Below are 16,322 nucleotides of genomic sequence, written 5' to 3'. Positions count from 1 at the left end.
AGTCCAACACATCTCTGTCTCAGTCAAACATGTCTCTGTCTCCGCCGAACATGTCTCTGTCTCCGCCGAACATGTCTCTGTCAGTCAAACACATCTCTGTCTCAGTCAAACACATCTCTGTCTCAGTCAAACATGTCTCTGTCTCAGTCAAACACGTCTCTGTCACTCAAACACATTTCTGCCTCAGTCAAACACATCTCTGTCTCAGTCAGACATGCCTCTGTCTCAGTCAAACACGTCTCTGTCACTCAAACACATCTCTGTCTCAGTCAAACATGTCTCTGTCTCAGTCAAACACGTCTCTGTCACTCAAACACATCTCTGCCTCAGTCAAACACATCTCTGTCTCAGTCAGACATGTCTCTGTCAGTCAAACACATCTCTGCCTCAGTCAAACATATCTCTGTCTCAACCGAACATGTCTCTGTCTCACTCGAACACGTCTCTGTCTCCATCAAACATGTGTCTGTCCCAGATGTGTCTGTCTCAGTCCAACACGTCTCTGCCTCAGTCAAACATGTCTCTGCCAGTCAAACACATCTCTGCCTCAGTCAAACACATCTCTGTCTCCGTCAAACACGTGTCTGTCCCAAACGTGTCTGTCTCAGTCAAACATGTCTCTGTCAGTCAAACACATCTCTGCCTCAGTCAAACATATCTCTGTCTCTGCTGAACATGTCTCTGTCAGTCAAACACATCTCGGCCTCAGTCAAACATATCTCTGTCTCAACCGAACATGTCTCTGTCTCAGTCGAACACATCTCTGTCTCCATCAAACATGTGTCTGTCCCAAACGTGTCTGTCTCAGTCCAACACATCTCTGTCTCAGTCAAACATGTGTCTGTCTCAGTCAAACACATCTCTGCCTCAGTCAAACACATCTCTGTCTCCGTCAAACACGTGTCTGTCCCAAACGTGTCTGTCTCAGTCCAACACATCTCTGTCTCAGTCCAACATGTGTCTGTCTCAGTCAAAAATGTCTCTGTCTCAACCCAACAATGTCTCTCTTTCAGTCAAACATGTCTGTCTCAAACATGTCTCTGTAACAGTCCAACATCTCTGTCTCAGTCAAACACATCAATGTCTCAGTTAAACACATCTCTGTCTTAGTCCAAAATGTCTGTGTCTCAAACACATCACACACACACGTGCACACATACACAAACACATGCACATACGCACAGGTGAGATATTATTTCATGATTTAATTTCTTTGCTGAGGTTTTATTCATGTTATGATTTTAAAGTGAATGAAAAAAGAAAAAAACATTTTGTCTTCTGTCACATGAGCAGAAACATCACAACACTGCAAGTATTCCATATAGTACTACAAGTATTCCATATAGTACTACAAGTACTCCATATAGTGCTGCAAGTATTCCATATAGTACTACAAGTATTCCATATAGTACTACAAGTACTCCATATAGTGCTGCAAATATTCCATATAGTACTGCAAGTACACCATATAGTACTACAAGTACTCCATATAGTGCTGCAGGTACTCCATATAGTACTACAAGTACACCATATAGTGCTGCAAGTACACCATATAGTGCTGCAAGTATTCCATATAGTACTACAAGTACACCATATAGTGCTGCAAGTATTCCATATAGTACTACAAGTACACCATACAGTGCTGCAAGTACACCATATAGTGCTGCAAGTACACCATATAGTGCTGCAAGTATTCCATATAGTACTACAAGTACACCATATAATGCTGCACGTATTCCATATAGTACTGCAAGTACACATATAGTACTGCAAGTACTCCATATAGTGCTGCAAGTATACCATATAGTACTACAAGTATTCCATATAGTGCTGCAAGTACTCCATATAGTTCTGCAAGTAGTCCATATAGTACTACAAGTACACCATATAGTGCTGCAAGTATTCCATATAGTACTACAAGTACTCCATACAGTGCTGCAAGTACACCATATAGTGCTGCAAGTATTCCATATAGTACTACAAGTACACCATATAATGCTGCAAGTATTCCATATAGTACTGCAAGTACACATATAGTACTGCAAGTACTACATATAGTGCTGCAAGTATACCATATACTACTACAAGTATTCCATATAGTACTGCAAGTACACATATAGTACTACAAGTACACCATATAGTGCTGCAAGTATTCCATATAGTGCTGCAAGTATACCATATAGTACTGCAAGTACACATATAGTACAAGTACATCATATAGTGCTGCAAGTATTCCATATAGTTCTGCAAGTACACTATATAGTACTAAAAGTACTCCATATAGTGCTGCAAGTACTCCATATAGTGCTGCAAGTATTCCATATAGTACTGCAAGTACACCATATAGTACTACAGGTACTCCATATAGTACTGCAAGTATTCCATATAGTACTACAAGTACTCCATATAGTGCTGCAAGTATTCCATATAGGTCTATTAAACATTAGGTCTCTCTCTTCTAAGTCCCTGTTAGTAAATGATATAATAATTGATCAACATATTGATTTATTCTGCCTTACAGAAACCTGGTTACAGCAGGATGAATATGTTAGTTTAAATGAGTCAACACCCCCGAGTCACACTAACTGTCAGAATGTTCGAAGCACGGGCCGAGGGGGAGGATTAGCAGCAATCTTCCACTCCAGCTTATTAATTAATCAAAGACCCAGACAGAGCTTTAATTCATTTGAAAGCTTGACTCTTAGTCTTGTCCATCCAAATTGGAAGTCCCAAAAAACAGTTTTATTTGTTATTATCTATCGTCCACCTGGTCGTTACTGTGAGTTTATATGTGAATTTTCAGACCTTTTGTCTGACTTAGTGCTTAGCTCAGATAAGATAATTATAGTGGGCAATTTTAACATCCACATAGATGCTGAGAATGACAGCCTCAACACTGCATTTAATCTATTATTAGACTCAATTGGCTTCTCTCAAAATGTAAATGAGCCCACCCACCACTTTAACCATACTTTAGATCTTGTTCTGACATATGGCATAGAAATTGAAGACTTAACAGTATTCCATGAAAAGCCCCTGTTGTCTGATCATTTCTTAATAACATTTACATTTACTTTAATGGACTACCCAGCAGTGCAGAATAAGTTTCATTACAGTAGAAGTCTTTCTGAAAGTGCTGTAGCTAGGTTTAAGGATATGATTCCTTCTTTGTTGTGTTCTTCAATGCCATATACTAACAATGCAGAGTAGCTACCTAAACTCTGTGAGTGAGATAGATTATCTTGTCAATAGCTTTACATCCTCATTGAGCACAACTTTGGATGCTGTAGCTCCTCTGAAAAAGAGAGCCTTAAATCAGAAATGCTTGACTCCATGGTAGAGTCTGTTGCTCTATAAAAAAGCCCTCCGTAAAGCTAGGACATCTTACTACTCATCACTAATTGAAGAAAATAAGAACAACCCCAGGTTTCTTTTCAGCACTGTAGCCAGGCTGACAAAGAGTCAGAGCTCTATTGAGCCGAGTATTCCTTTAACTTTAACTAGTAATGACTTCATGACTTTCTTTGCAAATAAAATTTTAACTATTAGAGAAAAAATTATTCATAACCATCCCAAAGACATATCTTTATGTTTGGTTGCCTTCAGTAATGCTGGTATTTGGCTAGACTCTTTCTCTCCAATTGTTCTGTCTGAGTTATTTTCATTAGTTACTTCCTCCAAACCATCAACATGTCTATTAGACCCCATTCCTACCAGGCTGCTCAAGGAAGCCCTACCATTAATTAATGCTTCGATCTTAAATATGATCAATCTATCTTTATTAGTTGGCTATGTACCACAGGCTTTTAAGGTGGCAGTAATTAAACCATTACTTAAAAAGCCATCACTTGACCCAGCTATCTTAGCTAATTATAGGCCAATCTCCAACCTTCCTTTTCTCTCAAAAATTCTTGAAAGGGTAGTTGTAAAACAGCTAACTGATCATCTGCAGAGGAATGGTCTATTTGAAGAGTTTCAGTCAGGTTTTAGAATTCATCATAGTACAAAACAGCATTAGTGAAGGTTACAAATGATCTTCTTATGGCCTCGGACAGTGGACTCATCTCTGTGCTTGTTCTGTTAGACCTCAGTGCTGCTTTTGATACTGTTGACCATAAAATTTTATTACAGAGATTAGAGCATGCCATAGGTATTAAAGGCACTGCGCTGCGGTGGTTTGAATCATATTTATCTAATAGATTACAATTTGTTCATGTAAATGGGGAGTCTTTGTTGTGTGGGCCACTGAAGAGGAGGTACTGCTGGCCCACCACCAGAGGGCGCGCTGCCTGAAGTGCGGCCTTCAGGCACGAGAGGGCGCCGGAGCAACCGGGAGTGGCAGCTGTCACTCATCAACAACACCAGCTGTCACTCATCATCATCATCATCCACATCTCCATAAGAGCCGGGCAGCATCTTCACCTCACTGCCGAGAAATCGTCTACCGATCAGGTAAACTGCTCAGCCCGTGTAAACTCTACAGTAGTAACGTCTTTACTTCTGTGTGTAATCCCTGCTTTTGCAGACGAGCCTTTTTGTACGCTAAGGAGTAGTCGTGTGTTGGGGGAGCTGGCGTACTCCACTCCTTGGTTGTGGACTGCTAAGTGTACCATCAGGATCTGCAGTTAGTTCGGGAGTATAGTGGTTAAGAGGTGGAGGTGTTTTCCACCATTGTTCTGAACTGTTTGCTGGGTGTTCACGCACCCACCATCACCTGTCTGTTCTTCCTGCCAGCAGTACCCGATCTGACAGCCGGAGGCAGTGGCCACCTGGGGACCCAGCGCTTGGTGGCTCCAGGGTGCTTCAGGTCCGGTGGAAGTGGAAGGCGTGTGGGATTCGGCTCTTTTCTGGACGGGCGTCTTCTATCCTCGAGCCTGCCCACACGACACCGTGCCTAATTGACTGTTAATCTCAATTGTGTTGTCTGTTGCTCTGTTGTGCACATTCACAACATTAAATGGTTATATTTTGGCTTATTCCATTGTCCGTTCATTTGCGCCCCCTGTTGTGGGTCCGTGTCCCTACACTTTCACACCAGTCTTCTTCACAGACTAAGGTTAATTATGGAGTTCCACAAGGTTCTGCGCTAGGACCAATTTTATTCACTTTATACATGCTTCCCTTAGGCAGTATTATTAGAAAGCATTGCTTAAATTTTCATTGCTACGCAGATGATATCCGGCTTTATCTATCCATGAAGCCAGAGGACACACACCAATTAGTTAAACTGCAGGAATGTCTTTCAGACATAAAGACATGGATGACCTCTAATTTCCTGCTTTTAAATTCAGATAAAACTGAAGTTATTGTACTTGGCCCCACAAATCTTAGAAACATGGTGTCTAACTAGATCCTTACTCTGGATGGCATTACCCTGACCTCTAGTAATACTGTGAGAAATCTTGGAGTCATTTTTGATCAGGATACGTCCTTCAATGCGCATATTAAGCAAATATGTAGGACTGCTACGGGGTCCGGGGTCCTTTGCTAAGGGCTATCCGGTCCCTGTATGACCACAGCAGGAGCTTGGTTCACATTGCCGGTAGTAAGTCAAACCTGTTTCCAGTGCACATTGGCCTACGCCAGGGCTGCCCTTTGTCACCGGTTCTGTTCATTATTTTTATGGACAGAATTTCTAGGTGCAGCCAGGGTGTAGAGGGGGTCTGGTTTGGGAACCACAGAATCTCGTCTCTGCTGTTTGCGGACGATGTGGTTCTGTTGGCTTCATCAAATCAGGACCTTCAGCGTGCACTGGGGTGGTTTGCAGCCGAGTGTGAGGCATCCGGGATGAAAATCAGCACCTCCAAATCCGAGGCCATGGTTCTCGACCGGAAAAAGGTGCTTTGCCCTCTTCAGGTCGGTGGAGTGTCCTTGCCTCAAGTGGAGGAGTTTAAGTATCTTGGGGTCTTGTTCATGAGTGAGGGACGGATGGAGCGTGAGATCGATAGACAGATCGGTGCAGCGTCTGCAGTGATGTGGTCGCTGTATCGGACCGTCGTGGTGAAGAGAGAGCTGAGTAGGGGGGCAAAGCTCTCAATTTACTGATCGATCTACATTCCGATCCTCACCTATGGTCATGAGATTTGGCTCATGACCGAAAGAGCGAGATCGTGGGTACAAGCGGCCGAAATGAGTTTCCTCCGCAGGGTGGCTGGGCGCTCCCTTAGAGATAAGGTGAGGAGCTCGGTCACTCGGGAGGAGCTCGGAGTCGAGCCGCTGCTCCTCCACATTGAAAGGAGTCAGTTGAGGTGGCTCGGGCATCTTTTCCGGATGCCCCCTGGACGCCTCGCTGGAGAGGTGTTCCGGGCACGTCCCATTGGGAGGAGGCCCCGGAGAAGACCCAGGACACGCTGGAAGGATTACATCTTTCGGCTGGCTTGGGAACGCCTTGGGGTTCCCCCGGAGGAGCTGGGGGATGTGTGTGTGGATCGGGAGGTCTGGGCGGCTTTGCTTGAGCTGCTGCCCCCGCGACCCGACTCCGGATAAAGCGGAAGAAAATGGATGGATGGATGGATGTAGGACTGCTTTTTTGCATTTGCGCAATATCTCTAAAATTAGAAAGGTCTTGTCTCAGAGTGATGCTGAAAAACTAATTCATGCATTTATTTCCTCTAGGCTGGACTATTGTAATTCATTATTATCAGGTTGTCCTAAAAGTTCCCTGAAAAGCCTTCAGTTAATTCAAAATGCTGCAGCTAGAGTACTAACGGGGACTAGAAGGAGAGAGCATATTTCACCCATATTGGCCTCTCTTCATTGGCTTCCTGTTAATTCCAGAATAGACTTTAAAACTCTTCTTCCTACTTATAAGGTTTTGAATAATCAGGTCCCATCTTATCTTAGGGACCTCATAGTACCATATCACCCCAATAGAGCGCTTCGCTCTCAGACTGCAGGTTTACTTGTAGTTCCTAGGGTTTGTAAGAGTAGAATGGGAGGCAGAGCCTTCAGCTTTCAGGCTCCTCTCCTGTGGAACCAGCTCCCAATTCAGATCAGGGAGACAGACACCCTCTCTACTTTTAAGATTAGGCTTAAAACTTTCCTTTTTGAAAAAGCTTATAGTTAGGGCTGGATCAGGTGACCCTGAACCATCCCTTAGTTATGCTGCTATAGACTCAATTCTACCCCTTGGCTCTTCCTCTTACCCCTTCCCCTCCATTTTGCGCGGGCACGAGAGACAGAGGGGTGTCTAAATTCTCTTTTTGGAGCGAGGCGGAGGGGTAGGCCGAGGGCTTCAAACCCCTCCGTTTGGAGTGAATCTGGATGCACACTCCGTTTGGAGGGGTAGGAGGAGCTTACTGCTGTCTCCGAAAAAACAAATATGGTGCCGAAAGAGCCGCACAAATGAAGCGGCTTTCATTACAAATTACGCTGTTTAGAAAGTTAGAACTTGCCAAAAACTTTTACAGGCAGTTGTCTATGACAGTAACATGTCTGCTGCTGGATGCATGTTGTGTATATTGTCGTTCTGAAGAATATCGTAACTTCGCTCGTGTGCTGAGGCGTTATAATGCACATACACACGAACGCTACGATAAGACACTTTATATCTCACAACGGAGAAAATCATGATAAAGGATAAGCAGGTTAATTTGTATGTTCATAAATCTTTGGATAATAGCGCCCCCTGCTGTTGGATTTCAAGGTCTGTAACACGTGTGTGTATTTAGTAAACAAACAGGAGCCCTGAACACTCGACTCCTAATAAGCTTTCAGGCAGAAAATGAGAAGTTTCATCAATGGGAGTAAGTTGTAAAATATCTACACACACATGTACATGTGTAACACATAACCTGACGTCCTGACAGACTGATATTATTTGTCAAGGACATTTCTAAAGGAAATAGAGCTGGATGCAAAAAATGGGAGAATTTGAAAAAGAAATATCAGGTGAACAGAACTAGATGCAGCCCAGAACATACATACAGGTGCTGGTCATATAATTAGAATATCATGAAAAAGTTGATTTATTTCAGTCATTCATTCAAAAAGTGAAACTTGTATAATGTATACATTCATTACACACAGACTGATATATGTCAAGTGTTTATTTATTTGAAATAAACAGTTTTCCTGTTTTATCATTAGTATTTTATAATTGTGTGTCTTTGTTATTATTTTTATTATTTTACTTCTTTTACTTGTTGTTGTTATGTTTTAATTTTTTTTATTGTGTTTTAATCTTATTTCCTTTTATTCTACTTTTAAATGATGTTTGTAAAGCGCCTTGAGGCGATTAGTCGTGATTTGGTGCTATATAAATTAATAAATTATTATCATAAATTATTTTAATTACTAATTCATTAATTACTAATCAATCAATTAATGATTAATCAAAGAATATTAATTATTATTATTGATTAATTACTAGTATCATTAACATTAATACATTCCGAATCAATTAATTATTAATAATATTAATTATTATTATTATAAATAACAAATTAATTAAATTAATTAACATGACATGATTGCAATGCGTCAAAGAAATCTACGACAGTGAAGACGGCAGTTTGACACGGGCAGTTTTTTTTTCTCCTAAGGCGGAGGGGTGTCTCAATTCATAGGGCTAGAGCAGGGGTAGGCAACCTGTTCCAGAAAGAGCCATGAGGGTGCAGGTTTTCTTTGCAGCCACTGACTCCACCAGGTGATTTCACTGATTAACTGATTCCATCTGCTCAAAGTGATATTAATCAGTAAAATCACCTGGTGGAGTCAGTGGCTGCAAAGAAAACCTGCACCCTCATGGCTCTTTCTGGAACAGGTTGCCTACCCCTGGGCTAGAGGCATACCACTTAGCCTTACCCCTTGTTTTAAAGGGGTAGGGCCAAGGGGAAGGCATACAAAAGAGAATTGAGATTGGGGGTTAGACTGCTGGGGGGTTCCCATGATGCACTGAGTGTTTCTTTCTCTTTTTGCTCTGTATGCACCACTCTGCATTTAATCATTAGTGATTGATCTCTGCTCCCCTCCACAGCATGTCTTTTTCCTGGTTCTCTCCCTCAGCCCCAACCAGTCCCAGCAGAAGACTGCTCCTCCCTGAGCCTGGTTCTGCTGGAGGTTTCTTCCTGTTAAAAGGGAGTTTTTCCTTCCCACTGTTGCCAAGTGCTTGCTCACAGGGGGTCGTTTTGACCGTTGGGGTTTTTCCGTAATTATTGTATGGCTTTTGCCTTACAATATAAAGCGCCTTGGGGCAACTGTCTGTTGTGACCTGTTTGTTGTGAGAGCCAACCACCTCTACTGGTGGTTGGCTCTCACTGCGGTATTGTATCACTTCCTGTTCCGGAGCACAGCGGTGTTTTTCTGTATCTGTTAGCTGTTTAATCTGTGCAGTTAGATTGATCCTTGGGGCAACTGTTTGTTGTGATCTTGCGCTATATAAGAAAAAGTTGATTGATTGATTGATTGATTGATCTAGTTATCTAGATTACGATTTGTTTCCCAGTGTAATCTTTACGTGAGCACTCCTTCTGCTGAATCACCTCTAAATTATTTACACATTATTCACTTTGCGTGTTTTTAGGAATCCGCTAGCTTACCGTAGCTACTAGCTCTTAGCCGATTTAGCATGGCGGCTTCTCCTGTCTCTCCCGCACTTTTCTGCTCTCGGTGTGAAATGTTTAGTTATTCCTCGGCCTCCTTTAGCAGTAATGGTACTTGTAATAAGTGTAGCTTATTCGTAGCTTTGGAGGCCAGGCTGGGCGAATTGGAGACTCGGCTCCGCACCGTGGAAAATTCTACAGCTAGCCAGGCCCCTGTAGTCGGTGCGGACCAAGGTAGCTTAGCAGCCGTTAGTTCCCTTCCAGCAGATCCCGAGCAGCCGGGAAAGCAGGCCGACTGGGTGACTGTGAGGAGGAAGCGTAGCCCTAAACAGAAGCCCCGTGTACACCGCCAACCCGTTCACATCTCTAACCGTTTTTCCCCACTCGACGACACACCCACCGAGGATCAGACTCTGGTTATTGGCGACTCTGTTTTGAGAAATGTGAAGTTAGCGACACCAGCAACCATAGTCAATTGTCTTCCGGGGGCCAGAGCAGGCGACACTGAAGGAAATTTGAAACTGCTGGCTAAGGCTAAGCGTAAATTTGGTAAGATTGTAATTCACGTCGGCAGTAATGACACCCGGTTACGCCAATCGGAGGTCACTAAAATTAACATTAAATCGGTGTGTAACTTTGCAAAAACAATGTCGGACTCTGTAGTTTTCTCTGGGCCCCTCCCCAATCAGACCGGGAGTGACATGTTTAGCCGCATGTTCTCCTTGAATTGCTGGCTGTCTGAGTGGTGTCCAAAAAATGAGGTGGGCTTCATAGATAATTGGCAAAGCTTCTGGGGAAAACCTGGTCTTGTTAGGAGAGACGGCATCCATCCCACTTTGGATGGAGCAGCTCTCATTTCTAGAAATCTGGCCAATTTTCTTAAATCCTCCAAACCGTGACTATCCAGGGTTGGGACCAGGAAGCAGAGTTGTAGTCTTACACACCTCTCTGCAGCTTCTCTCCCCCTGCCATCCCCTCATTACCCCATCCCCGTAGAGACGGTGCCTGCTCCCAGACTACCAATAACCAGCAAAAATCTATTTAAGCATAAAAATTCAAAAAGAAAAAATAATATAGCACCTTCAACTGCACCACAGACTAAAACAGTTAAATGTGGTCTGTTAAACATTAGGTCTCTCTCTTCTAAGTCCCTGTTAGTAAATGATATAATAACTGATCAACATATTGATTTATTCTGCCTTACAGAAACCTGGTTACAGCAGGATGAATATGTTAGTTTAAATGAGTCAACACCCCCGAGTCACACTAACTGTCAGAATACTCGTAGCACGGGCCGGGGCGGAGGATTAGCAGCAATCTTCCATTCCAGCTTATTAATTAATCAAAAACCCAGACAGAGCTTTAATTCATTTGAAAGCTTGACTCTTAGTCTTGTCCATCCAAATTGGAAGTCCCAAAAACCAGTTTTATTTGTTATTATCTATCGTCCACCTGGTCGTTACTGTGAGTTTCTCTGTGAATTTTCAGACCTTTTGTCTGACTTAGTGCTTAGCTCAGATAAGATAATTATAGTGGGCGATTTTAACATCCACACAGATGCTGAGAATGACAGCCTCAACACTGCATTTAATCTATTATTAGACTCTATTGGCTTTGCTCAAAAAGTAAATGAGTCCACCCACCACTTTAATCATATCTTAGATCTTGTTCTGACTTATGGTATGGAAATAGAAGACTTAACAGTATTCCCTGAAAACTCCCTCCTGTCTGATCATTTCTTAATAACATTTACATTTACTCTGATGGACTACCCAGCAGTGGGGAATAAGTTTCATTACACTAGAAGTCTTTCAGAAAGCGCTGTAACTAGGTTTAAGGATATGATTCCTTCTTTATGTTCTCTAATGCCATATACCAACACAGTGCAGAGTAGCTACCTAAACTCTGTAAGGGAGATAGAGTATCTCGTCAATAGTTTTACATCCTCATTGAAGACAACTTTGGATGCTGTAGCTCCTCTGAAAAAGAGAGCTTTAAATCAGAAGTGTCTGACTCCGTGGTATAACTCACAAACTCGTAGCTTAAAGCAGATAACCCGTAAGTTGGAGAGGAAATGGCGTCTCACTAATTTAGAAGATCTTCACTTAGCCTGGAAAAAGAGTCTGTTGCTCTATAAAAAAGCCCTCCGTAAAGCTAGGACATCTTTCTACTCATCACTAATTGAAGAAAATAAGAACAACCCCAGGTTTCTTTTCAGCACTGTAGCCAGGCTGACAAAGAGTCAGAGCTCTATGAGCTGAGTATTCCATTAACTTTAACTAGTAATGACTTCATGACTTTCTTTGCTAACAAAATTTTAACTATTAGAGAAAAAATTACTCATAACCATCCCAAAGACGTATCGTTATCTTTGGCTGCTTTCAGTGATGCCGGTATTTGGTTAGACTCTTTCTCTCCAATTGTTCTGTCTGAGTTATTTTCATTAGTTACTTCATCCAAACCATCAACATGTTTATTAGACCCCATTCCTACCAGGCTGCTCAAGGAAGCCCTACCATTATTTAATGCTTCGATCTTAAATATGATCAATCTATCTTTGTTAGTTGGCTATGTACCACAGGCTTTTAAGGTGGCAGTAATTAAACCATTACTTAAAAAGCCATCACTTGACCCAGCTATCTTAGCTAATTATAGGCCAATCTCCAACCCTCCTTTTCTCTCAAAAATTCTTGAAAGGGTAGTTGTAAAACAGCTAACTGATCATCTGCAGAGGAATGGTCTATTTGAAGAGTTTCAGTCAGGTTTTAGAATTCATCATAGTACAGAAACAGCATTAGTGAAGGTTACAAATGATCTTCTTATGGCCTCGGACAGTGGACTCATCTCTGTGCTTGTTCTGTTAGACCTCAGTGCTGCTTTTGATACTGTTGACCATAAAATTTTATTACAGAGATTAGAGCATGCCATAGGTATTAAAGGCACTGCGCTGCGGTGGTTTGAATCATATTTGTCTAATAGATTACAATTTGTTCATGTAAATGGGGAATCTTCTTCACAGACTAAAGTTAATTATGGAGTTCCACAAGGTTCTGTGCTAGGACCAATTTTATTCACTTTATACATGCTTCCCTTAGGCAGTATTATTAGACGGTATTGCTTAAATTGTCAATGTTACGCAGATGATACCCAGCTTTATCTATCCATGAAGCCAGAGGACACACACCAATTAGCTAAACTGCAGGATTGTCTTAGAGACATAAAGACATGGATGACCTCTAATTTCCTGCTTTTAAACTCAGATAAAACTGAAGTTATTGTACTTGGCCCCACAAATCTTAGAAACATGGTGTCTAACCAGATCCTTACTGTGGATGGCATTACCCTGACCTCTAGTAATACTGTGAGAAATCTTGGAGTCATTTTTGATCAGGATATGTCATTCAAAGCGCATATTAAACAAATATGTAGGACTGCTTTTTTGCATTTACGCAATATCTCTAAAATTAGAAAGGTCTTGTCTCAGAGTGATGCTGAAAAACTAATTCATGCATTTATTTCCTCTAGTTGGACTATTGTAATTCATTATTATCAGGTTGTCCTAAAAGTTCCCTAAAAAGCCTTCAGTTAATTCAAAATGCTGCAGCTAGTGTACTGACGGGGACTAGAAGGAGAGAGCATATCTCACCCATATTGGCCTCTCTTCATTGGCTTCCTGTTAATTCTAGAATAGAATTTAAAATTCTTCTTCTTACTTATAAGGTTTTGAATAATCAGGTCCCATCTTATCTTAGGGACCTCGTAGTACCATATCACCCCAATAGAGCGCTTCGCTCTCAGACTGCAGGCTTACTTGTAGTTCCTAGGGTTTGTAAGAGTAGAATGGGAGGCAGAGCCTTCAGCTTTCAGGCTCCTCTCCTGTGGAACCAGCTCCCAATTCAGATCAGGGAGACAGACACCCTCTCTACTTTTAAGATTAGGCTGAAAACTTTCCTTTTTGCTAAAGCTTATAGTTAGGGCTGGATCAGGTGACCCTGAACCATCCCTTAGTTATGCTGCTATAGACGTAGACTGCTGGGGGGTTCCCATGATGCACTGTTTCTTTCTCTTTTTGCTCTGTATGCACCACTCTGCATTTAATCATTAGTGATCGAACTCTGCTCCCCTCCACAGCATGTCTTTTTCCTGGTTCTCTCCCTCAGCCCCAACCAGTCCCAGCAGAAGACTGCCCCTCCCTGAGCCTGGTTCTGCTGGAGGTTTCTTCCTGTTAAAAGGGAGTTTTTCCTTCCCACTGTAGCCAAGTGCTTGCTCACAGGGGGTCGTTTTGACCGTTGGGGTTTTACATAATTATTGTATGGCCTTGCCTTACAATATAAAGCGCCTTGGGGCAACTGTTTGTTGTGATTTGGCGCTATATAAAAAAATTGATTGATTGATTGATTGATTGTGATTTGGCGCTATATAAATAAAACTGATTTGATTTGATACAGTACTACAAGTACACCATATAGTACTGCAAGTACACCATATAGTACTGCAAGTACTCCATATAGTACTGCAAGTACACCATATAGTACTGCAAGTATTGCATATAGTACTGCAAGTACTACATATAGTACTGCAAGTGTTCCATATAGTACTACAAGTACACCATATAGTACTGCAAGTATTCCATGTAGCACTGCAAGTACTCCATATAGTACTGCAAGTACTCCATATAGTACTGCAAGTACACCATATACTACTGCAAGTATTCCATATAGTAGTACAAGTACACATATAGTACTGCAAGTACACCATATACTACTGCAAGTATTCCATATAGTAGTACAAGTACACATATAGTACTGCAAGTATTCCATGTAGCACTGCAAGTACACCATATAGTGCTGCAAGTACACCATATACTACTGCATGTATTCCATATAGTAGTACAAGTACACATATAGTACTGCAAGTATTCCATATAGTAGAACAAGTACACATATAGTACTGCAAGTATTCCATATAGTACTACAATCACACCATATAGTACTGCAAGTATTCCATATAGTACTGCAAGTACTCCATATAGTACTGCAAGTACACCATATAGTGCTGCAAGTACACCATATACTACTGCATGTATTCCATATAGTAGTACAAGTACACATATAGTACTGCAAGTATTCCATATAGTAGTACAAGTACACATATAGTACTGCAAGTATTCCATATAGTAGTACAAGTACACATATAGTACTGCAAGTATTCCATATAGTAGTACAAGTACACCATATAGTGCTGCAAGTACACCATATAGTACTGCAAGTATTCCATATAGTACTACATGTACTCCATATAGTGCTGCAGGTATTCCATATAGTACTACAAGTACACCATATAGTACTGCAAGTATTCCATATAGTACTACAAGTACACATATAGTACTACAAGTACACCATATAGTACTGCAAGTATTCCATATAGTACTACATGTACTCCATATAGTGCTGCAGGTATTCCATATAGTACTACAAGTACACCATATAGTACTCCAAGTATTCCATATAGTACTACAAGAACTCCATATAGTACTGCAAGTACTCCAAATCTTACTGCTGCAGTTTATAGTAGTAGTCTGTACCGTTTGCACTCAGCTGTGTGTCCTTCTTCCGTCTCACCAGGTATCGTGCAGTCCACAGTCCCTCCGAGTCCCTCCGAGTCCCTCGGATCACTCTGGAGTCTCCTGGAGCCCGGAGTCGTGTCAAGCTAACGGTGCTACAGTAAAACCACACAAGACAGGATGTACCTCCAAAATAAAAGCATTAAAAATGAGCCTTGAAGGGCCCCACGTCACACAATGACCAAAATCAACACGTGACTCAATATGCAACACACACACACACACACACACACACACGTTTCAGATAACTCTATGACAGTTATTAATGCAACTTCTCTGAGAAAAGTAATAATTGGGTGTTTTTTTATTTTTCTTTTCTTTAATGTTTGCAGCAGTTACAGAAACATCGATCTGTTCTTTATTTCTCTTTTAATTCATCAGCTTCTTTATTTTCATTTATTTCATTGATTAATTAATTATGGACAGCACAGTGGCTTAGTGGTTAACACTGTTGTCCCACAGCAAGAAGATCATGGGATTGATTCCCACCTGTGGCCTGTTTTCTTTGTTCCCTCCGGCTCCTCCCATAGACGTGTGAAGTGGTGACTTTAAACTGTCCGTAGGTGTGAATGTGTTTGTGTGTGACTTGCGTCCTGTCCAGCGTGACCCCGCCTCACCCCCTGTGCCTGCTGGATGGGCTCCAGCCCCCCGTGCCCCTTAGTTGAAGTAAGCAAGTATAGAAAATGGTTGGATTCATTCATTAAATTGTTTTGACGTTATAGGCTTGATAAGTAATGAACGGGGTTATTTTGGTCCACTGTGGAACCAGTGCAACATGTTCTGGTGATAATTTTATCAAACTACTTGTCTGCATCACTTTTACTGTAAGTATTTATTTTACCTTTATTTTGCTCATTTTACATTAATTCTTTTTAATCTGTACTGTAAATAACTGTTTTCAGGGAAATAAATCATATCAAACCTCAACAGAATAAAACCCTGAACAGCTGGAGACCACACTGTGAGCTGGGACTTGAACCTGAGACCTGATCTTGGACTTAAACCTGAGACCTGAGCTGGGACTTGAAGTTGGAACTTAAACCTGAGACCTGAGCTGGGACTTGAAGTTGGAACTTAAACCTGAGACCTGAGCTGGGACTTGAACCTGGGACCTGAGCTGGGACTTGAAACTGAGACCTGAGCTGGGACTTAAACCT

The sequence above is a fragment of the Thalassophryne amazonica genome, chromosome 8 (genome assembly GCF_902500255.1).
Source record: "Thalassophryne amazonica chromosome 8, fThaAma1.1, whole genome shotgun sequence".
NCBI classification, from domain to species: domain Eukaryota; kingdom Metazoa; phylum Chordata; class Actinopteri; order Batrachoidiformes; family Batrachoididae; genus Thalassophryne; species Thalassophryne amazonica.
The sequence above is the reverse complement of the archived record's forward strand: the minus strand, read 5'-3'. Positions refer to the sequence as shown.